The sequence below is a fragment of the Giraffa tippelskirchi genome, chromosome 13 (assembly GCF_054371585.1).
Source record: "Giraffa tippelskirchi isolate mGirTip1 chromosome 13, T2T-mGirTip1v1.2.pri, whole genome shotgun sequence".
Lineage (NCBI taxonomy): Eukaryota > Metazoa > Chordata > Mammalia > Artiodactyla > Giraffidae > Giraffa > Giraffa tippelskirchi.
This window is the reverse complement of record NC_137287.1, coordinates 80,849,309-80,874,378: the sequence shown is the minus strand read 5'-3', so window position 1 is coordinate 80,874,378 and position 25,070 is coordinate 80,849,309. Positions and strand designations below refer to the sequence as shown.

The following is a 25,070-nucleotide window of genomic DNA, read 5'->3' as shown; positions in this document are numbered from 1 at the left end:
ATAGGGAGAATCCAAGCCAAGGAGAGACCACAGAGGAAACCCACCCTACTAACACCTTGACCTCAAACTCTACCTTCCAGAACCACAGGGAAATAAATTTCCTCTTGTTTAAGCCACTCATCCTTTGGAGCTTTGCTATAGCGGTCCCAGTAAACCAGTGCAGCCACCCCCCTCTTACTGCCTTCTGTCAGGACAATCACCGTGAGGATTTGGGGAGGGGATTTCTTTTTTTTTTTTTTAACTTTTTGTTTTGTAAAGGATATAGCTGATTAACACTGTTGTGATAGTTTCAGGTGAACAGTGAAGGGAGTCAGCCATACATATACATGTATCCATTCTCCCCCAAACACCCCTGAGGAGGGGACTTCTATTTATGGTGTATTTTATTGAATGAGCTAAAGTTCATAGGTACAAAAGGAAAAAATAAAGTCTTCTTTCCCATCTTTCACCATGAAAGTCACCTTGAGGATTACTTCTTACATGTTCCTACACGAAACCTCAAGCAGACCTCAAAGCTTTTCCAAGCCCTTTCTGTCCCATAAACAACCTCATTTCAGCAGGTAAAATAGTACTAGTGGTATAAATCAGAACAAACTTCTTTGACAGGTAGACTCTTTCCCCTTGTAAAGCCAGCAGCGAGGGAGGGGTGGGCCGTGGACTTTTCTTTCCGCCTCTGCTCCTGACTTTCCATCCCTCCTCCTTCCCCCAGGCCCTGGTTCTGATCACTTCCAGGGCTGGGTCGGTAGTGAGAGAACGTGAGTATGGACCATTTCATAATGCAGTTATACTATGGCACTGGGCTCCCCAGGTAGCAGGCATGGGGGGTCCCCCCTTCCCTGGCTGGGAGCCCTACCCTTCAGTGCTTCGTGCAGGCCACCTGCTGTGTTTCTGGATCCCACTGCTCCCTGGAGCCCTTCACCCTTCCAGGAGAACTCCCTCCGAAAGCAGCTTCCTTTCAAGATGTCCCCACACCATCTCCTTCCCACGGATCCAGTGGACTCACGGAAAAACACAGGTGTGTTTGTCATGCTGTTGATGGAAATAAATACATTCCAGTGAAACCGTCTTTCCGGCCTTGTTGGGCTTAGACTATGGCTCCTTGTGATTAACCTGGAGAGAGTCGAACACCAGGCCTCCAAACCCCAGGGGCCACATCAAGGCCTCCTCCTGAAGACCTCTTCTGTCACTCGCCTTGATTTGAAGAGTCGTGTTCCCTCCCATCCTCACACTGGGGACCTGCCTCAGCACCACTCTTTTCTGTAAAGACCCCTTTTAGTTCTGTGTTCCTTATCTTTCCTAAGCTGATGTCTGTTTTTCCCTCATGCAGTTTGCAGGGATGCTTGGCATCAATTCCACCATCACAGGCTTCTAAGGCAGGAGAGTCCAGTTTTAATGTCCTTTCACCATAAAGCCTGTGCTATGGGCCTGAATGTAAGTGTCCCATCCATTGATCCAATTTGCATCATGGCTCTTCACAGCCTCCTGGCAGGGTCATCCTCTTGGGATATAATTTTTGTAACTGCCATTTCTCCAGGTTTCAAGTCTGTGGGTTTGAGTGGACAAGCATCACCAGGAATAACCCGGGTCTCGTTGACCCGTGTCTCCACTTGAGAAACTTCTCTATCTCTGAAGAGTCCCCTCAGATATTCGAGAGGGCTTCCCAGGAGGTGCTAGTGGTAAAGAATCCTCCTGCCAGTGCAGTAGACTTAAGAGACACGGGTTCAAGACGGGTTCAATCTCTGGGTTAGGAAGATCCTTTGGAGGAAGAATTGGCAACTCATTCTAGTATCCTTGCCTGGAAAATTCCATGGGCAGAGGAACCTGGCGGGCTACAGTCCATGGGGTCACAAAGAGTCAGACACAACTGACTGTCTGAGCTTATCATAGCATAGAAAGTTCATGCTGGGGAAGGAAAATTCCTGTGGGCATTTACCTGGTGGTGTGTTTTACAACCAGCACACCTGCTAACCACACAGACAGGGATGCCACATTCTGTCCTGTGAACTCCAGCAGTGTGGCTTGTGTCCAGTGTCTCCATGACCTTTTTGCACACACATCCCCTCTCACACACTTGTTGTAGAATGCGGTCACGAGTTTGAAATCTCCCTCTATTTGAGGAGGGGAAAGTTTGGTGGGACCCTGATATTTCCTCACCACTCTCTGCTTAGGCTTTTGGTCACCCTGGATCAACCTGGTCCAACCACAGCAGGGAGGTGTTGTGGAAGGAGCAGAGACTGAAGCAGAAAACATCCGAGGGACACTTAGGACCAGCAGGAGACCTCCATGTGCACCCTCGAGGCTCTGTGCATAATGGCTCACCTCACCCATCCTCACCTTAGCTCTGCCCTGGGACAGTCTCATGAAGGTTCTACGGGAGCCGTCCTGAATGAGGAACTCAGAGAGATGGGAGATGCAGCCTGGTGGCCGGAGTGGGAGGCAGGTGGTCAGGCGAGGCTGGGGGCCCCACTAGGGACTCTGAATCCAGTTCTGTGCCGGGCGGCCAGCATGACTCTCCCCAAACATCCAATCTCAGTGTCCTGCCGTCCTGGACCTGTCACAGCATGTAGGCACGAGGAAACCACATGAAAAGAAATTCCCTTTGCCCAGGCTGGGCTGGGCTGACTTGTTTGTTTGTTTTGTGTGTTGTTTTCTTTTCATGCTTTTCAGAATCAAAGCCCTGGGCTGGACTTTTTTTTTCTTGGTGCAGTGGTGAGAAATACAGTCTCCAAGCAAAGGTCACTGGACCAGAATTTTGGATTTAGTGAGAGGAGAGGCTATAATTTTTCTTGCTGGCAGCCTAGGGCCCCTGGAGGAAATTACAAAAGACACATTGTGCCTCCCTGGTGCCCAGGCCAACAGCAAGGAGATAGAAGGAATAGAGAGCGAGACCGCACCGACTGAGAGGCAGAGCTGTTTTGCCCAAACGAGGGCAAAACAATTTCCAGGGCCAAGCAGAATCATCAGGGCACAGAATCAATGGGGCCGGATTTTCTAACCTTATTCAGAGACTATTCTCTTGTAACCAAATGCTAAAAATTGCCTCTATGTGAAAGTTCTCCATGGAAATGTGCTTCAGCAAATTGATCAGGGCCATGTTGCCGTCTCGTGCAGCCTTGAGCAGGAACCTGGCAGGGAATCTTGGTCCCCAGACCATCCCCAGGCCCCTGAGCTGATCTAGATACAGCTGGGGTGGCCTGGGCTGAGATTTGAGTAGCTGTTCCCTAGTGAGAAGTCAGGGCCCAGGCAGTAGACTGAAGAAATATCACCCGGGCTCCCACAGCTGAGCCTCCATGGGCAGGAATATCTGTGGAGAGCAGTGCAGGGTCCAACCTGGTCTGCTGCCCTCCTGGAGCGGGCACTGGTGTGGGCACAGGTGGAAACAGACAGCCTCAGAAACAAAGAGCAGTCATAGTGCATCTTTGGGAAGATACCAGGCCACCTGGGGCCCCGAGATCCAGTGACAGCATCTGCTGCCATGAGAAGATGATGCCTAGAGTCCGCTCCTACCTGATTTACAGGCTAGAAGCAGATCTGATGCCATCAGGAGGGTTGAGATGGTTTTCACAATGACTTCCCAGCCCCCAGTATCCGCACAGGCTGGGAAGATTCTCACACCGGCAGCTAGGAAGGACTTTCAGAGGCTCCCAGCCATCCCTGGAGGCCTCTCCCAGGTGCCAGGGAGTAGAAAACTGCCCTCTTTCCCGACAGGACACTGCTTTCCTTCCCATTACCCATCCAGTGTTGATGCCAACTTCCCAGTGATGAAACTCAGGCCATGGGGACTTCACGCCCTCCTGGCAGTGGCTCCCATGAAGCTGTGTGCTGGGCTGGAAAGAGCAAAAACATGGAAGCCGGGATCCCAAGGTCTTGGCCACAAGCCAGCACTCCGTGCCTCAGAGCCTTGGGTGTGTCCCCCAGCTGTCACTTGCAGTTTCACGTCTGGTAATGAGAGTAAAAGGAGGGGCTCAGATTGACAGCCCAGGTGTCTGGGCATACACCCTTTACACTGGGAGCACTGGGCCCACCTCGGGTAGTTTGCTTGCTTTGGCCCAAGGGCCATGATTTGGGACATGAGTTACCACACCTTAACAGTTCTTCAGTTCCAAAGGGAAATCCTCCTGATATAGTTGTCATTGGTAATAGTAGGGCTTCCCTGGTGGTCTAGTGGTAAAGAATCCACCTGTAACGCAGGAGACGAGGGCTTGATCCCTGGGGCGGGAAAATCCCCTAGAGAAAGAAATAGCAGCCCACTCCAAGTATTCTTGCCTGGGAAATCCCATGGACAGAGGAGCCTGGCAGGCTACAGTCCATGGGGTTGCAAAAGAGTCAGACATGACTTAGCAACTAAACAACAGCAATATTCACTGTGGACTATGGGTCCTGGGAAGCCAGGGCTTCTATGTACGCCTAGGAGTTTCCCATTTTCACAGCTTGCCACTCCCACTGTTGGATTGGATGGCAACAGCTCCCCGTCCCCCACCCAGGGTCCTGGGGCTTATTCAACAAGAAGCGTGATAAAAATAGCTGGGCGTCTTGACTCTTGAAAGAAAGTACTCTGTTATCCCCTGTTGCTCTCTCAGTGATGCTGAGCATCTGGATGGAGGGCATTTGTATAATCCAATCAGCCCCATGTGACAGATACAAAAATACTGCCCTGAGGTTTGTTCAAGAACATGAGCCAAGCTCCTGGGAACCCCCAGCCGAAGGCCAACTGCCTATCTTCTGGTTCACAGCTCTTTCTCCTCCCCACCCCCACACCATCCATCAACCAGAGGCTTTGCCTTCAGAACATCAAATACACAGACCTCCCCGACCACCCAGAAGATGGAAGAGATTTTTTGCTTTCTTTCCACTCATGTCTAACATGTTGGGAAGTCACAGTCAGAGAATAAGTATCATGAAATGCTCAGTTTCTCTTCTCAAACAAACATGTATATTTGTGCACATGTGATGGGAAATTGAAGTTCAGAACTGAAGCATCTCCTGGACTATATTAATGTCTTAGAGCCTGATATTCTGCTCTTATCACTACAAGCCTCTTTCTCCCCGAATTAGACACCTTTAAAAGTCAAGGAGTTAAAAAAATGGGGGGAGTGGGGAAGGAGTCTCTTAGTGATCAAGAATGATCACTGGACTTCTCTGGTGGCCCAGTGGATAAGAATCCACCTGCCAATGCAGGGGACACGCGTTCCATCCCCGGTCCGGGAAGATTCCACATGTCTTGGAGCAACGAAGCCTGTGTGCAATGATTACTGAAGTCCATGCACCCAAGAGCCAGTGCTCTGCAACAAGAGAAGCCACTGCAATGAGAAGCCCATGCACCACAACTAGAGAGTAGCCCCTGCTCAACATAAATAGAGAAAGCCCACACAGCAACAAAGACTTGGAAGCAGCCAAAAAATAAATAAATAAAGTTGAAGGGGAAGAATAAGAAAGAATGTGTATGGGGGGTGTTGTTGTCACCACCTTCAGATATATGAGGTGTCCCAATAGTAGCAGGATGGGGACACAGTGACCGTCTACCCTCATCACATGATGGCAACTGCAGGCCTGGGGCACGTCAGGCCTCCAGGGGCTGCAGCTCTTCCCTGAAACTCTCTCAGACTTCAGGAGTACAAGTGTCACTAGGATTCTCCCTATATCCCAGTTTTTTGGGAGGGGGAACATCCAGTGGACCATTCATGCATAGGTGATCATTTCCAGAGCATTAGGTAGAGAAAAACAAATGAACTCCTTGCAGAAACTGCTTTTCATATCTCTGGAGTCTAGCCTAATAGATACAGTTGGATGTGTCTCACTTTTCTCTTCATCTGCAGTTAAAATTCCTCACTGTCTCCCAAGAAGGACACACAAAGAGATGCGAGAGTTTATCTCACCCTCTATGAAGACCGGCACTCCCAGCGCTTCCCTTCAGCCTGTCACAACTCAATCCCGTTTTCCTGAATGGCTTGTTTAACTTTCGGAGGGTATCAGATGTGCTGTGGTGTAAATAATATTTGAACAAGAGGGAGATTATTAAGTTGCCAACTAAAAAGGCACATTACAGATACCCCATTACCCTGTTTAAATACCCTGAGCATTAGTGCGCTGGAAACCTCTTCACGTTGAGTAATCATTTTAAAACAACACACATTGTTCAGCGGGAGGCACCCGATTCCAGCTCCACATTTAGCACTTAAAAGAGTTTAGAGACTCCAGACAGCCTTATCAACTCTTAGACAGGGGCACTAAGCGTCAGGTGGGCTTCTGCCTGCAAACCACAGGGTAGAGCTCTGATGAACACAAGCTCCAGTTAAGTGCTTAAAGTATTAAGGGAATCTAAAAACAACGTGCGCACCATTAGCCAAATTGGTGCTGGCTTTTGATGATCTACGGTGGGTATTTGTGGCTTGGTCTTTGTCAAAAGTTTTTAAAAGCGAAGTGGGTGGGGGTAGAAATGACATGCTTGAAACTCTTCTGCCAAGATACAATAGAGTAAGAAGGAACCATTAATGAGTCTGAACCAGTGAGTGTTTCTGAACACCTGATTTTCCCCTTTAAACCCAATTAGCTATAAGAGACCACCAGAAGGGGGGAGGTGGGAAACAGTTCTAATGTGAAGAAATTGCTGGCCTGTATTCATCAGACAATGAGAAAATGCAACTTGAAAAAGCATTAGATGAGAAAGTGGCTTTTTTTCACATTTAAAACTATAAAAGCCAAACTTTGATCTCCTCATGGCATCTGATCCCATCACTTCATGGGAAATAGATGGGGAAACAGTGTCAGACTTTATTTTTGGGGGGCTCCAAAATCACTGCAGATGATGATTACAGCCATGAAATTAAAAGACGCTTACTCCTTGGAAGGAAAGTTATGACCAACCTAGATAGCATATTAAAAAGCAGAGACATCACTTTGCCAACAAAGGTCCATTTCGTCAAGGCTATGGTTTTTCCAGTAGTCATGTATGGATGTGAGAGTTGGACGGTGAAGAAAGCTGAGTGCCGAAGAATTGATGCTTTTGAACTGTGGTGTTGGAGAAGACTCTTGAGAGTCCCTTGGACTGCAAGGAGACCCAACCAGTCCATCCTAAAGGAGATCAGTCCTGGGTGTTCATTGGAGGGACTGATGTTGAAGCTGAAACTCCAATACTTTGGCCACCTCACGCGAAGAGTTGACTCATTGGAAAAGACCCTGATGCTGGGAAGGATTGGGGGCAGGAGGAGAAGGGGACGACAGAGGATGATATGGTTGGATGGCATCACCAACTCGATGGACATGAGTTTGGGTGGACTCTGGGAGTTGGTGATGGACAGGGAGGCCTGGCGTGCTGCGATTCATGGGGTCGCAAAGAGTCAGACACAACTGAGTGACTGAACTGAACTGAACTGAGAAGAGTGGATGGAAATTTAAATATTTTTATCTTTGCTTGACTTAGAAAATTATTTAGATGGAAGAAAAAGTAGTCCTCCATTAGACCCAATTCTTTTGAAATTACTTTTGCTCCTACTGGCTTAATTTTAGCCTCATAAGAGCACCATGGTGAACTGGGTACAACTGTGCCCATTTTACAGATTGGAAAATAAAGAGAAACCAGTTCTGCAAATGCTCTCTGAAGGCTCAGTTTCAAACTTATTTTGGGCAGTGGCTCCAGAAATAAGTAGCTCTAGGATGGAAACCCAGGTCACCTGGATCCTCAAAGAACTTCAGAAATTCAAATCCAAACCAAAACCAACATTGGAGCCTATCTATGGAGATACTCTTTTCCTTGGTGATCATGTGGACCCCCACCCCCACCCCCCACTCACCCAGGAAGGAAGGTCACTCTTGATGCCTTTGTTCAGATCTCAAGTCAAAGTTCTGGAATCAGAGAACCTTCACTTAATTCCTGAGACCTTCAGCAAATGGAACTGATCTTCGGTGCTTCCCTTGAGAAAACCTCTGTGCACAAAGGTGAAGATTAATTATGATATGAGTACAAAAAGCCTGACACACATTGTGGGCTTGATGAAGAATTGTTTGTCCTCAGTCCATGTTGCGGGGGGTGCTTGGTTGCCCTTAGATTGTGTGTATTCTAGGAGAGACACCCTAGAGCAGCAATCACCAACACTTCTGGCACCAGGGACCTGTTTTGTAGAAGACAATTTTTTCATGGACAGGGGACTAGGATGCTTTAGGAGCATGACTATTATACAGTTTATGCCTGTTATTATTACCTCAGCTCCACCTCAGATCATCAGGCATTAGATTCCAGACGTTGAGGACCCTTGGCTTAGAAGGTAAGGCATGGTTACCTTGTGCTCTGAAACTATTATTGACAGAAACTCCATCTCTCTCTTTTTTTTAATTGAAGTGCAATTGGTTAACAATATTGTGTTAGTTTCAGGTGAACAGCAAAGTACTTTGGTTATACATATGTATGTATAGATCTATCTTTTTTTCAGATTCTTTTCCATTATAGGTTATTACAAGATATTGTATCTTGTTCTCTGCACTATACAATAAATCCTTGTTGCTTATCTTATTTTTACATATGGTAGTGTCCATCTGTTAATCCCATAGTCCTAATTTATCTTCTGCCACTTCTTTCCCCTTTGGTAACCATAAGTTTGTTTTCTATGTCTATGAGTTTGTTTCTGTTTTGTAAATAAGTTCAATCGTACTTACCATTTTTTAAATTTCACATACAAGTCATAACATAGAGTATTTGTCATTCTGTGTATGACTTATTTCACTAAACATAATAACCTCCAGGTCCTTTCTTGCTGTTAAAAAATAAATGACAGAATTTCATTCTTTTTCATGGCCGAGAAGTATTCCATTGTATATATATGTACCACATCTTCATTATCCATTCACCTGTTGATGGGCACTTAGGATGTTTCCATGTCTTGGCTACTGTCGATAGGGCTGCTATGAACATTGAGATGCATGTGTCTTTTTAAATTAGAGCAATAGAAACCCCATCTCTTATTTGGAGGGGCAGTCATGATACACCCCCTCTTTTCTGACTGGTCCATGTGGCATGGGTTCAGTCAATATCTTCCACATATTACTGTGAGTTTTTCACGACACTGTACTTTCATCATAAGAGATAATAGGAGGATTTTCCTTTCAAGTCTGGCCCTATATTCCAAACAATCAAATTTAAATCAATATGTTATACTTAGGTTTTACCCTTTATTACTGAGTTGATCTTAGAGAAGGCAATGGCACCCCACTCCAGTACTCTTGCCTGGGAAACCCCATGGACGGAGGAGCCTGGTAGGCTGCAGCCCATGGGGTTGCTAAGAGTCGGACACGACTGAGCGACTTCACTTTCACTTTTCACTTTAATGCACTAGAGGAGGAAATGGCAACCCACTCCAGTATTCTTGCCTGAAGAATCCCAGGGACGGAGGAGCCTGGTGGGCTGCCGTCTATGGGGTCGCACAGAGTCAGACACGACTGACGCGACTTAGCAGCAGCAGCAGCAGCTGAGTTGATCTAGTCTTCAATGTAGAAGTTAGTTTATCTAATATCTTTTCATTTTCATTTCTCAAGTCACGCCATGATAAAGATATTCTTTTAAGTGCTGCCCCAAAGACTCAGCTCCATTTTGACCACTAACCCAACAAATATTTACTGAGCGCCTATTAATATAATGTTTTTAGCAGGTATTCTGCTCAGTACTGGGAAGAAAACTGTGAACAAGACTGTAGTTCCTGTTTTCAGGGGGCTGCTTGCATTCTAGAGTGGAAAACAATTAAAGAGACAAAATAAATACAGGCTCTGATCTGTCATGAAGAAAAAAATATAGAATTGAGGGGGGACTAATTAAGACCCTGGGCTTCCCTGGTGGCCCAGATTGTAAAGAATCTGCCTGCGATTCTGGAGACTCGGGTTCAATCCCAGGATTGGGAAGATCCCTTAGAGAAGAGAATGGCAGCCCTCTCTAGTATTCTTGCCTGGAGAAATCCATGGACAGAGAGCTCTGGCCAATGGCTATAGTCCATGGGTTTGCAAAGAGTCAGACACAACTGAGTGACTAACACTTTTCTTTTCTTTTTTTTTTTCCAGTTAAAATTTCACAAGCAGCAAATGCCTCTGTGATGGGAGACATTCAAGGCGAATCCCTACAAGAGACCCAGCAAAGCTCCCTTGTCCAACCAAGCCCAGGTCTGATATATATCTCAAACAATTGGCTCTGAATAGAGTCGCCTTAATCCAGCAAGGATTTGGCTATTATTTCAACTTTTTGCACACACACACAGAACTTTTAAATACACATGATTCTCTGTGAAGTCATGAAATGGTGTTCCTCTGAGATGTTATTTTATAACGCGAGACAAATGTCAGTGAGAGCCCAGGGCTGCTGAAGTTCAGATCTTTCCAAAAAGCCACTTCTGGAAAACATAAATCACCCCGTTCGCTTTCATGATGGATGTTAACATGGCAAAGGTCCATTCTTTACCTCACGCTCAATAATTCTCAGCCGCGTCTTCACCGCCCTTAGGTTTTCTGTAACTCCGGGCAGGTTTCAGAGACTCTGGAAAGCACCCTAAATCACAGGGATACTCCTTCCGTGCTTGGAAATGATTTGTCAGGGACTTCCTCCCAGGTGGACAGGCTATGGGAGCAGGGATCTCCCAGCTCCCTGTGGCTCTGAGAAAGAAACCAGAAAGAAAATCCCCCCAAAGCGGTTTTCCTGAATTGGATTCTATCTGACAGACTTGCTGGGGTGGGGAGGGGATGTCCTCAGATTACAGATAAGACCGCAGAGCTGAATCTGACTAGCAGGGGTTTCCACCAAGAGCTCTGCTGTGAGACAAGGCAGCTATTTGTCCATCCAGACAGTGAGTGAAGGAAAGAGCCAATAAAAATTATATTACTAGGGCGTCTTCTTGTCTTCTTTCATTGCTATTAGTCCATTTATTCCATGGAAATTGTTACCTTTGGGGTGATTATGCACACACTCTGACATAATGATGGCCACACCTACCCATGAAATATTATCCTTTTGTATGTGCACTCTGAAAAGACCAGCCAAGTCTGTGGAAGGTCTTTGCTTATGAAGAAGCTGATATCTTTGGGAATTTTTTAATTATTTGACTTTTCCATGGGGAGAAGAGAAACCTGTCTTCTGTGCTTTGACGTCGTATAAAAGGAAAAGATACAGCTAATTTTGTTACCATATTAGATTATCCGGGGATTGTTTATTTTCCATTGCCTCTCTGACAAGTCAAAAAGAATCTGGAATCCTGGTTTGCATTGAGTGTGTCCGTTTTCAATTTCTAAACTCTCCACAGCCTATGAACGACGTCTTTGCAGAGTGCATGGGAAGTGGTCAGTGGATTTTGCCCTAAATGGACTTACAACATTCCAAACAAGGATTGCAATTTTTCCCAGGACTGTTCTTCTTGTTCAATGTTTGTGACATCATCAAAGACCTAGGCTTTGATGGATTCTCAGCTCACTGGCCCCAAAATGATACCAACGCCAGTTCTTACAACACATGTAGAGTTAAGTTTTAATGGGCTTGTCCTGGTGCCATATCTAAGCCTGGAATCAAGTTTGACATTCAAAGCAAAGTTTAAGTCACCACAACCCTCTATAGCATGACTAAGACCATTAAAAGTTGCACCAGGATTTCTGTCGCCACAAAGGGCAGACAAGTTCTCTAGATCTCTTTTTTTCAGACAATATACTGGTAGCATGATAACTGGAACATGGTTTATTTGGCCAGAGGTGGTGAAGGACTGAGTCATATCTTCAGCAAAAAAAAAAAAAGCCCTCAGGAAAAGCTGGTTCAAGGAACCTGACACTTGACAGACTTTCAACTCTGGGGTCACGTCTGCTGAGACCTCAGAGGCAAATGGGGACATGAACAGATCCACATCTCCAGTGATGTCGAAACACTGCGGGGCTACATGGTAGCAGAGATTGAATCAAAGCCGGGATTACCCCTTGAGGAACTAGAGGGAGCCCGAGGTTTCAAAGCTGAGGAATGTGTTTCTCTTTTTCTCTGGTTCTTAGCAACCTCATCTGTACATTCTAGATCATAAAAATGCCTGCCCTACAGAGGAGTTGGAATCATAAGATCAGATTTTCCCTGTTATTAGATCCTCTCCTCCCTCCCCCTCTCCCTCCCTCCTTACCTTCTTCCCTCCCCCCTTTGCTCCTTCCTTCTTCCCTTCCTTCCTTCTTTCCATCCCCATCTCCATTTGGAGAACAGTGTTTTGGAAGGAGATTCTTTTAAAGCATCTTCTAAGGCTAGAAAGCAGATGAATTCTTTAGAAAAGGTTATTAAATAGCACATCTGTATTACATACATGCATATATTTATAACAGGTATAAATAACTTTGCTAACGGTTTTTCATTTCCCCTTCCTGATGTTTCTGCCATTTATAATCATCACATTTTACAGATGAGAAAACTGAGGTTCAAACAAGTGCATCCACTTGCCAGAAGTCTTACCTGGGGTCACTGCTGGATCTGGGACTTGAAGCCAGGCTCATCTCATTTTCAACTTTATATCCTCTCTAGAGGGCTTCCCTGGTAGCTCAGCTGGTAAAGAGTCCACCTGCAATGCAGGAGGCCCCAGTTCAATCCCTGGATCAGGAAGATCCCTAAGGAAGGGATAGGCTACCCATTCCAGTATTCTTGGGTTTCCCTGGTGGCTCAGACGGTAGAGAATCCACCTGCAATACGGGTGACCTAGGTTTGATCCCTGGGTTGGGAAGATTCTCTGGAGGAGGGCATGGCAACCCACTCCAGTATTCTTGCCTGGAGAATTCCCATGGACAGAGAAGCCTGGCAGGCTACAGTCCATGAGGTTGCAAAGAGTCAGACATGACTGAGCAACTAAGCACAGCACAGCATCCTCTTTAGAGGCCCCAGTTCCAACTGGTGGCAGTAGACTGTGTATTCTCATCAAAATCTAAAAGAGAAGGAAAGTCAGATGGCACAGGTCAGTGGTTGCCAGAGGTAGCTGCATCTAAGAGAAACATAAAGTAAAGTGTTAGTCGCTCAGTCCTGTCCGACTCTTTGTGACCGCATGGACTGTAGCCCATCATGCTCCACTGTCCATGGGATTTTCCAGGCAAGAATAATGCAGAGGGTTGCTGCTCCCTTCTCCAGGGGATCTTCCCAACCCAGGGATCAAATCTGGGTCTCCTGCATTGCAGGCAGATTCTTTATCATCAGAGCCACCAGGGAAGCCCTGGGTGCCTAGTAAATGAAGAGTCTGGAGATTCTGACTCAGCAGTTTTAAGGCAGTGCCCAGAGATCTGCATGTTGCAAACACCCCAGAGGGTTTAAGTGGTCCAAGGTTCACAACTAGGGAAATGCAATTGGAGTCTGTTTGTTGAAGTTTCCCCTCATCCTGCCTCCATGACACAAAACCTGGACCCACCAGGGTAATAGCTTGCTCCCTGGGAATGATGCTGAGCTGAGCAAAGACAGGAGCCCGGGAGCTGAGTTCTCTAAATGTCTGAGCACTTGCAGGTCACGGGCACCGCTGAAGCCACGGGGCCGCCTCTGTGCCCCCGCAGGCATCTTGTTCAGGGTACAACAACTATGCAGAGCTATAAGTATCTACTCACCCACCATCAACATCAGTAACTGAGGATGAACTCAAGAGTATAACCAGATTCAGTCTATCTTCAACTTGATAGATGTTTGGTCTTTTCTTTTTTTTTCCTAGAAAATGTTGGGGGAAATGTTGATTCACTCACTTGAACTCCCAAAGCTCTGGTTGAGAACAAGTCTCTCATCATTTTCAGAAAATCTGGAACCTTACTGACTTCATCTCTGAATCCAAGCTATCAGGGGACCTGCCTGCAGAGGGCTTCAGCTGATTTACCTACACTCACCTGACAGCCCAGACCATTCTCTCAGACAGAATCTGTTTTAAATCTCAGGTGCGGACTTTTCTAATGGTCCAGCAGTGAAGAATCTGCCTGCCAACGCAGTGGACATGGGTTTGATTCCTGGTGCGGGAAGATTCCACATGCTACTGGACAACTAAGTCTGCGCCACAAGTCCTGAGCCCGTGTGCCTAGAGTCTGTGCTCCACAAGAGAAGCCACTGCAATGAGAAGCCCACGCACCACAACTAGAGAGTAGCCCCTGCATGCAACAACAAAGTCCTCGCACAGCCATGAAGACCCAGCACAGCCATAAATAAATAAATCTTTTAAAAATTAAAAATAAATCTCAGGTGTTTTCTGGAAGAGGAGCTAACCTCAGGCTCTGAGGACAGTGGTCCTCCAAATGTGGCTACATCAGGATCCCTTGGGTGCCCTTTCAAACAAACACTGCAGGGTCAGACTCAGCAGGTCTGGAGGGGAGCCCAGGAACCTGTATTTCTCACAGGTTCCCAGATGACTCTGATGCCACTGGTTGGGGCACAGAACTCTGAGAACCACTGACTTGGGTATTGATTCTGTGCCAAAGTCAAGACTTTAAAAGTTCACAGCTATAAGGAAATAAAACTTCTTTGCCTCAGTTCCACCTGGGGAGAAAGGGATTACTCCGGATGGTGACTGCAGCCATGAAATGAAAAGACATTTCTTCCTCGGAAGAAAAGCTATGACAAACCTAGACAGCATATTATAAAGCAGAGACATTACTTTGCCAACAAAGGTCCATCTAGTCAAAGCTATGGTTTTTCCAGTAGTCGTGTATGGATATGAGAATTGGACTATAAAGAAAGCTCAGTGCTGAAGATTTGATGCTTTTGAACTGTGGTGCTGGGGCAGACTCTTGAGAGTCCCTTGGACTGCAAGGAGATCAAACCAGTCCATCCTAAAGGAGATCAGTCCTGAATATTCATTGGAAGGACTGATGCCGAAGCTAAAGCTCCAATACTTTAGCCACCTGATGCAAAGAACTGACTCATTTGAAAAGACCCTGTTGCTGGGAAAGATTGAAGACAGAAGGAGAAAGGGGTGACAGAGAATGAGATGGTTGGATGGCATCATCCAACTTGATGAGCATGAGTTTGAGCAAGCTCCGGGAGTTGGTGATGGACAGTGAAGCCTAGCATGCTGCAGTCCATGGAGTCACAAAGAGCCGGATATGACTGAGCGACTGAACTGAACTGAACTGAGTTCACTTCTGTTAACCACGTTTCTATACAAGTCATTGAAAGATCTACCTTAATGTTCCTAAGAGTGCTCGGATGAGAATCTTTTCAGACAATAAAAATGGGAATATGTAAAGGGACTTCAGTTCCTAAAGGACCTTATTCATGTCACATGTTGTCTGTCACTGCGGAGATTCCAAAGACACACCAGAGATTTGTCTACATTCTGTATCTTGTTGGCAGAACAACCGTGGAAGAATTCTTTCTTTTTTAAATTGAAGTATAGTTGTTTTACAATACTGTGTTAGCTTCAGGTATAAAACAAAGTGATTCAGATATATATATATATATGTATATATGTATGGATATATATATATATAGTCTACCAGATGGTGCTAGTGGTAAAGAACCTGTCTGCCAATGCAGGAGACATAGGAGACACAGGTTCAATCCCTGGATTGGGAAGATTCCCTAGAAGAGGGCATGGCAACCCACAGCAGTTTTCTTGCCTGGAGAATCCCATGGACAGAGGAGCCTCTCGGGTTACAGTCCATAGGATTGCACGGAGTCGGACACAAGTGAAGCAACTTAGCCCACAGCACACACCAGACCTTATGGGCTGAGAGTAAGCAGAGATGAAATCTAAAGTGAAAACCAGAGCCTTCACTGGAAGGGGAGAAGTGGAGAGGAAAGTGCAAGAAATATTTATAGCAACAAGAAAAGAATAACACTGTATGCTGAAAAAGGATGCAGAGATGGGGAAAGTTCAACAAAGACTGGACTTGAGGAACCCCAATCACCCTGGACTAGCAAGCTTCCATTCCTCTAGTATGATTGTGAACCGAAATGTTTAGGCTTTGGTAAATGTGAGTTATTTTTGTCCTAAAATTTCAGTGCTGGAGAGAGGTTAAGTAGGCGAGATGTGAAGGTCACATTTTATGCCTTTACCTTTATAGGATCAGGATCAGTTAGGCAGACTTCCTCCTGCCTTTCCTATCTTATGCAGTGAGATAACTTTCTTTGTTTCTGTAATATTTTCTCAAGGAAGATCAAATTTATGTTAGACTTCCTTGGTTACAGCTCCGGTCATGAGATCCTCCCACTTACTTAGCCTGTGACCTTAATTAAGTCATTTGAACTTTTCTAGGCCTCAGATTGCTTCCCTGTAAAACGAAGAAGTTGGTTAAGTGATCCGAAAGTCTCTTGCTAAGAAAATAAATGTAGTGGGAATCCCAGCTCCAGCCTAAATTGCCTTCACTCTGGGGATTCAGATGTGACTAGCCGTGTCTGGGAAACCAGGAAAACCAGCCCTGGAGAATCCTAAGTGAAGAGGGAGCCGGATAGAATCAAACAGAGTGTTGGTCTCTATCACCTGGACTTCCTCTCAGACCCCAGCATGCAGTGATGCATCTGAGAATCCTTTGTAAATAAAAAGAGCTGTGAACAAAAGAGATGTCTCACTAAATTGCTTTAAAAATTTATCACTCAGAATGGGGAGGGTGTCTTTCCTCTTTCTCACTCTAATGCACCATGAGCTTGGCACACTGGAAGCTCTAGAACATCTGCTCCCACTAAACACTCAAATGGGCACACAAAATTCCCTCTCACTGAAAAGTTGCAAGTGACAGAGAAGGAGAAATATTGTATAACATCCCTTATATGTGAAATCTAAAAATAAATGATACAAATGAACTTACAAAACAGAAAGTGACTCACAGACTTAGAGAAGGAACTTATGCTGGGAGAGGGTATAGTTAGGCAGTTTGGGATGGACACATACACACTGCTGTGTTTAAAACAGATAACCAACAAGGACCTGCTGTGTAGCACAGGGAGCTCTGTTCAATGTCATGTGGCAGCTTGGATGGGATGGCAGTTAGGGGGAGAATGGTACATGTATACATGTGGCTGAGTCCCTTTGCTGTTCACCTGAAACTATCACATCATTGTTAATAGGCTATACTTCAATATAAAATAAAAGCTTTTTTAAGTTTATTAATAAATTTTTTTTAAAGAAAACTTGCAAGCAGTCTCAGCCAACAAGCTTTTCAAAAAATCTTAGACTATGAATGCTTAGTTAAATATGATGGATTGAAAAATACACATTTAACTCTGTTTCTCCCCAAAACACCACTAAAATAACAGAAGGGAATTTTCTTAAAGGCCCACAGGGGAAAAATAATGGAAGAGAAGATGATAGCAACTGGATTTTGCAAGCCAAAAAGTAAAAGAATGAATGATAACCGATTTAGAGGCTCAAAGAAACTTGAACTCTGAGCTCCTTCAGAAGAAAGACAAAAACAACTATCTTTGCACCAAAAAGGCCCCAAGAACTAACATATCGATGGTAGCAGGTACCTCTGGAAGTGGGATGAAGGTGAGACTGAATGTTTTTGCTTGGCATTTGCTTGTATCCCATGGATACACAATTTATTTAATACTACTTATTTAGTAGTTTAACACTGTGCAGTTAGGGATTGCTTTTTCTTTATCTTTCTTTCTTTCTTTTTTTTTTTTTTTGAGGTTACAAATACTACATGGAATGTTCTGGCACATAAAAATTCTGCCTGATTCTCTAATTATTTCTTTAGGATAAAATGCTGGGAGTGTTCTTACTTCAAAGACTATAAGCATGTTTAAGGCTTTGATGTGTGTGTGTGTGTGTGTGTGTATGCTCAGCTGTGTCCAACTCTTTGTGACCCCCTGGAGCCAGGATGGCCCTCTGTCCATGGGGTTTTCCAGGCAAGAATCCTGCAGTGGATTGCCATTTCCTTCTGCATTTCCTTCTGCAGGGGCTCTTCCTAGCCCAGGGATCAAACCTGTGGCAACTGAGTCTCCTGCACTGATAGGCAGATTCTTTACCACTGAGCCACCTGGGAAGCCCTAAGGCTTTATTGAAGTGAAGTGAAATGAAAGTTGCTCAGTCATGTCTGACTCTTTGTGACCCCATGGACTATACAGTCCATGGAATTCTCCAGGCCAGAATACTGGAATGGGTAGCCTTTCCCTTCTCCAGGGGGTCTTCCCAACCCAGGGATCGAACCCAGGTCTCCTGCATTGCGGGCAGATTCTTTACCAGCTGAGCCACAAGTGAAGCCCAAGAATACTGGAGTGGGTAGCCTATCTCTTCTCCAGCAGATCTTCCCAACCCAGGAATCAAACTGGGGTCTCCTGCATTGCAGGAGGATTCTTTACCAACTGAGGTATTAATTAGGCACCACCAAATGCCCTAGAGAAAGTCTGCACATATAACAGACCTCTTAGCTTGTAGTTGTAGCATATAACACCCCCACTTCCTTACACTGATGCCAACACCAGGGGCCATAATCCTTTTCAGGCTTTGACATCCTGATACATAAAAATGGCACCATTCTCTCATCTGTATTCCATTGACTGATAATAAGATTCAAAGCATGAAATATATGTTTTTCAGGTTTCTGTCATTTGTTGAGAACTGCTTTGCAAACCCTTAGCCCATTTGTTCCTTGGGTTGTTTATCTTTCCCTTGCTATTTCATATTAATTCTTCAAGTTAAAAAAAATACCTTTTGCTTCCATGGAAAAAGATATTATTTTTCCCCATTTGCCATTTGTCTCTAAAGTTCCTTCTAACTCAAAGAAGTTACATATCTCTTTTACTCAACATGGTAAAATTCATTCTCATTTTGTTTGGGTGGAAATAACAGCATTGACCAGGAGAAGAAACATTTTGTAGATGAGAAGGCAGCCTGCGCTTTCTGGAATCTGGAGCAGAGTCATGGGTCAGAGATTTAAAGGGAAGACGTGAATGTACACTTGGTCCATCTCTGCGGGAGACAGAAAAGATATCAGAACGTGTAGAATTGGGGAAGGTCAAGAGGAGAAAAGTGAGAGAGATAAGAAGGATGCCAGACAGCCACAAACAACCTTACAAAAAACTTTATAATTACTCGGCAAGAAAACTAGAACAATGAGTTAAAACGTAGGGTCTCAAGGAAAAAATAATTAAGACAGGATAGTTTTCTTAACTTAAAAAAAAATTGGCTGATACACAAGCAGTGTCTTTAAAATATTCTTCCAAGAGGATCTTCCTCCCTCTGGGGACCCTCTGCATCAGTTTATAAATTTATGCACATAACTCTGCATCAGTTTATAACTCTGCATCAGTTTATAAATTTATGCACATAACCTCATGGCAGAAACAGATAAGAGCAGGCCCTCTACACTTCCTCCCTAATGTCAGGTAGGTGATTCACAGAATATGTTTGGATCTACCCATTTCAGCAACCCTGAAGGAGTTGTTTTATTTTGCTATGTTTTTTTAAACTTCCAATTTTACCAAGAAAACCCCAAAAATAGCTTAGAAGAACTGAACCATATACAGAATGAACTATGTACCATTTACTAAGTAACCACAGATAATATAAAGGTGTAGCAAGACCAGGCTCATTAACTATTAACTCTGCAAGAGGAGGATGGAGAAGCCTGGCCATGTTTCTTTCTTATGTCAACATCCCAGTGTTTTCATGCATGGCTCTGCCCTTGTGTCTGTCCACACCAGTCGATTCCCTCCCCTGATATGAATCCCCATCATAATATTCCTCCCTTTAATTTCAGATGGTTTGTTAATTGCATGGAGTTCATAGTTCTAGGCTAGAATTAAGTCTTAAATCTAACATATGTTCAGTATCATTTGGCTAATTCTTTCCATTTGCCACTCAAACGCTGAAATCCTGGAGATCTCCTTTATTTAAAACCAAATGTATTCTGCCTCCTAAAATAAAGCAACATTCTCTGTACTAAATAAATATTTTATCAATAATTTAATATTGACATACAATATAATGATGGGTTTTCCTGGTAGCTCAGTTGGTAAAGAATCCATCTGCAATTCAGGAGACCCCGGTTCAATTCCTGAGTCAGGAAGATCCGCTGGAGAAAGTATAGTCTACCCGCTCCAGTATTCTTGGGTTTCTCTTGTGGCTCAGCTAGTAAAGAATCAACCCACAGTGTGGGAGACCTGGGTTCAAACCCTGGGTTGGGAAGGTTCCCTGGAGAAGGGAACGGCTACCTACTCCGGTATTCTGACCTGGAGAATGCCACAGATTGTACAGTCCATTGGGTTGCAAGGAGTTGGACATGACTGAGCGACTTTCACTATATTAAAGTATGATATTTAAAAATATCATATATTTTATATAAAATAGTGTGTATTATATATTAAAATAGTATATATTTAATGGTATTGATATAATGTAATAATATATCATATAATATTAATAATATTTTATTTATTAAATAAATTAATAGAAAAAGTAGATTCACATCACCACAATTCAACTTATAGTTATGAGTGAATGTGGGGGACATATTTGCTTCATATAGCATGAATACATTGTGACCTGGACTCCAGCTAAAGTCAGATCTGAATCCAGAGGTGAAGGATCATGGAAAACTGAAGACAGGGAAGATTTTAATCCACTTGTAACTTTTTTTTATGATCCTTGTGTGTGTGTGGGTGTGTTTGCTTAGCTGCTCAGTCATGGTTGACTGTTTGGTACCTTTTGGACTATAGCCCACCAGGGTCCTCTGTCCATGGGATTATCCAGGCAGAAATATTGGAGCAGGTTGCCATTTCCTTTTCCAGGAGATCTTCTCAACCCAGAGAGCAAACCCATGTCTCCTGTGTCTCCTGCATTGCAGGGAGACTCTTTACCTGCTGAGCCATCTTTGATTTATTGTTGAATTTGAGGTCTGTACTCTTGGCTCCCTTCCAACATGCATCCTAGGAGCTGTTTCTCAATAACAGAACCTCCATTTTGCCCACCCTTCTGTAAAAGTGGTTAAGTCCTTCAGAAAGGTGGGACTCTTCGTCACCCTCCAAAGGTGAAGTTGACTGATCTCAGTGAATAAAGTTGTTCTCAACCTTCTTGACACTGAAGTCCTTCCAAACAATGAGACCAGAGGGGAGGTCTGCTGAAGGGCATCTGTCAAAGGACTTCAGCAAGACCCTGTTGCAGTGCTTGTGATTCTCAAACTGGGGGGCCATGGCAATCATGGGCTCCCAGCCCAGGGACCTGGACCAGGCATCTGGTCCTTGTTGACAGTGTTGAGACATACAGACTTTGAGTTTTGTGAGAGAAATGGCCTTATTATTTTAGATATGTTTCACTGGGCTTCCTATTGCTTTCAGCTGCAAGTATTCTGCTATAGTTCATGTTTAATTTATGCACTGTCAGTGGGTGGACTCCTCATCTATTTTATATGTTCATTTGTGGCAGAAAAAAATTATTCGAATGTATCCTAGAACACAATGACGTTTTTCAGTGATCTAATTAACAGCAGGGACTTCCCAGGTGGCTCAGTGGTAAAGAATCCACCTGCCAATGCAGGAGACACAGGTTCAATCCCTGGGTTGGGAAGACCCAGAGAGAAGCGAATGGCAACTCACTTCAGTATTCTTGCCTGGAGAATCCCAAGGACAGAGGAGCCTGGTGGGCTATAGTCCATGGGGTCGCAGAAAGAGTCAGACATAACTTGGCAACTAAACAACAACAATTAACAATGAAAAACACATTGTTGGTGCCTCTTCCTATCAGACATGCACTTAATTTCAGAAGAGGGAAATTTCTTCTCTTTCACACATGGAGTCCAAAAGTCACATGTTAGTTTCACTTTTTAACTGTGAAGTTGTTAGCACACTGTGGCTCTACATTGCTAGACTGACCTCATTCAGTTTATTAAAAACTATATTCAAAATATTAGCAACATCTGATATATTCATCATATATTTAACAGCTATTCCATAAATGAGGCTTCTTTATTGGCCAAAGGGATGTTTCATGTGGAATTTACACTACCCCTTTTCTGTGAACAACCAATTGGCCCTCCACATTAGTAATTAGGTTGATCCATAAAGGTGGCTCAGATGGTAAAGAATTTGTCTGCAAGGCAGGAGACCCCAGTTTGATCCCTGGATCAGAAAGATCCCCTGGAAAAGGGAATGGCTACCCATTCCAGTATTCTTGCCTGGAGAATCCCATGGACAAAGGAGCCTGTCAGGGGATTGCAAAGAGTCAGACACAACTGAGTGACTAACACACCTTCACCTTCATATGAAACTATCAATTTTTTAGGTTAAAAATATTCAAAGATGTTCAATTTCATGTGATTCATTAAATCATCAGCCTATAAAAACTTGAACTTATCCTCTCTCTGTATCATTACAAATCACTTTGAAAAATCTTAAGTACGAAGACCATCCCTTAATAAAACTGATTATTTCTATACTATTAATGAGCAGTTTTCAACATGTTCAGATATATCAACAAATGACCAGTTAAGCTTGTTGCATTAACTTTTATCAAAGCCAATATTTCTGCGATTTTTTTTCGATAGTATGTTGGGGCTGCCAATATAAAAGCTCCATTTTCTACTTAAATTTGTTATGTTTTAACAGTAGTATAAACTTCAATAAAGTTCAAAAGACTTCCTTTTGCATATGCCAGGTGTTTTACAACATAATAATTTTCTCATATTTGCCTGACCAATCATGTTATGAGTAAAATATAATAATATCCCCAATCTTCATTCTCTTAAACAGTCTCAGGCTTTGAATAAATTTGTCAAGAGTATTCCTTACCTTCTCTGAACTGCATTTTGAGAAGGGTATTCATTATGTTTTCATTAGAGGCTGAGCAAAGTTTAATAATTCTTCCCCAGGTGTAGGTATCGTCTAAACTTGGGGTGATGCAATTTACATCCTGCTTCAGGAGCACTTAAATAATCAGACTTAACTTTGGCAAAAAGATCTTAAAGCTGTGTTCCAGTAGACGGTAAGCTCTGCGCAGTTAGTGACTGGGACTATTTTGTTTTACTCAGGGGGCACAACCCCAGGCAATGGCCCATTTGGCTGAGAAACTCAGATTCTTTGCAAACCTTTCAGGGTGTGCATTTTATGCTCTCACAGACCTGAAAGACAGCAGACTCTCATTTGAACAGCAGGGTCCACCGGTTTCAGAAACAGCCTGACTCTGAGCATCTTCTCGTGACCCGGACCCTCCATCAGACCCTTCCTTGGCCCTAGCCAATTGCGTTTAGGGAGGGGGGCCCCGTTTCGATTTTCTGAGTGGTTCTCCTGTTGTCTGGTCTTGCACCTCAAGCTTCTGTGCACCTCCTATAGGTCTTCTGGTTCCTGCCTGTCAGGTCTGGGTCACCCTGTGTGCTCTGCCATTTGACATGTGTACACAGCTTGTTTCCCACCTACCTGGCTTCTGTCCAGCTTCTTTCCCTGACTCGTGTTCTCTGTCTTTACCCCCAGTTCTGAGTCTGTGTCTTGCACTCACCCCTAAACCTACTGAACCCAGCCAGCTCTGCTTGTGATTTCTTGTCCCTGTGTCCGCAGCAACTGACACTCTGGTGAAATGCCAGCTTTGCCACACACAAGAGCGCCTGATTTTTTTTTAGAATTTATCTTGATTTTTCCTTATTGGCTGTAAGCTCAGCCTCACATAGACTCATGGTGAAACATAGAGGTGTCTGATGATAACTAACAACATCTGACATGACACTCTCTGGTTTATGAAGCACTTGTCATATATATGTATATATGTACATACAAACATTACACACACACACTTACACACACACATATATTCAGTGCCCCCTGGAATCCTAGAGTCTGGAGCATGTTCCAGGGTCTATTCCTTAATGCTTGAGTACAGACCTGTAATAGGTTTGAGATCACTTGGAAGCAATTGCTTTATAGACACCATCTTAAAATCTGAATCAGTAGCTCTATAGGCTGTAAGACTCAGTTTCCCCAGCCACCCCAGGTGGTATGAATGAATGGCCAAACTTAGAAATTACAGACACAATCTACCTTCATCTCTGAAGAAGGGTTAGCTAGCTTCCAAGGAAGCATCACATAAATAAGAAAATCTCCCCATTTTGAAGAGTCATGGCCATTCTGAGTGGAGTCTCTTTCATTGTTGGCTTGGTTGCCCTGCCTTGAACCAAAGTCAAATGTGGGCTATCAGATTATACCTAGAATCCGAGTAAATATTCATAAGATTCAACCATAGGACATTCCACTGCTCTTGTCTCTACCTTGGGAACATCTCAACAAATGTCAGCGGTCCTTCTTCTGGAGAAAAATTATATTTTTCTCATTTGGGGAGATTCTACTATTATAAAAACAATAAGTCCATAATTTTATTTTTTGTCTCCAGCAGGAGGACTCGTTATGGTTAGAAAGGGAAATAAGAAAATGTTTTTGAGGCTCACCATTTTTGATCCTTCTTCTCTTTCTGCTTCAGACTCAGTGCGTTGAAGACATCAGTTGCTTCATTCACAAAATGGAGGGATCATCATTCTTCACCAAAGCCCAGACCCAGTTGACTTCACTGGAAAGAAGAGCTCCACTAGGGGTGTTTCAATTGCATTCCAAAGCCATTCCATGGGAAGGCTTGTCAGCAGGACAGCTGAGCGTCATGTGATTCTGGGATCACAATGGGGCAGGAAGTGCCCACTGTGTGCTCATATACAAGCAGACTTCTCACAGCCAAAGGCACTGAGGTCAGGCCAATCCTTTCCAGGCACAATGGGGTTTTTAACACGTTTACTTATATGACATAAATTTATGCATAATATAACTATATAGTTAAATAATAAATTTATATATAATTTATACATGCATGCTAAGTCACTTCAGTTGTGTCTGACTCTTTGCAACCATGTCGACTGTAGCCTGCCAGGCTCCTCTGTCCATGGGATTCTCCAGGTGAGAATACTGGAGTGAGTTGCCGTGCCCTCCTCCAGGGGATCTTCCTGACACAGGGATCGAACCTGCATCTCCTGCACTGCAAGCAGATTCTTTACCCACTGAACCACCTGGGAAGTCCCATATAAATTATACCTAATTTAAATATAAATTTATATATAATACATAAATGCATATATTAAAGAAGGCTAAAGTGGAAAAAGGAACAGCAGACAAGGCATTTTTTGTGTCTCCCCAGGACAGTTGGAGATGTCGTGCTCCC

General features: G+C 44.0%; 2 long non-coding RNA genes across 2 annotated transcripts in view; one reads left to right on the top strand and one right to left on the bottom strand.

The window, feature by feature from the left end:
• LOC145533470 (uncharacterized) overlaps positions 1–24,494 on the bottom strand; it is a 48,850-nt gene extending 24,356 nt beyond the window's left edge. Inside the window, exons 1-4 of the long non-coding RNA XR_014074105.1 lie at positions 24,313–24,494; positions 13,567–13,663; positions 12,440–12,545; positions 7,791–7,923 (exon numbers count right to left, since the gene is read on the bottom strand). This is a non-coding gene — a long non-coding RNA (uncharacterized LOC145533470). The remainder of the gene's footprint in view (positions 1–7,790; positions 7,924–12,439; positions 12,546–13,566; positions 13,664–24,312) is intronic.
• LOC145533471 (uncharacterized) lies at positions 7,879–10,129 on the top strand. The gene is made up of 3 exons (XR_014074106.1): positions 7,879–7,935; positions 8,204–8,261; positions 10,042–10,129. It is a non-coding gene; the product is annotated as an uncharacterized LOC145533471 (long non-coding RNA).
• Positions 24,495–25,070: the final 576 nt, after the last annotated feature.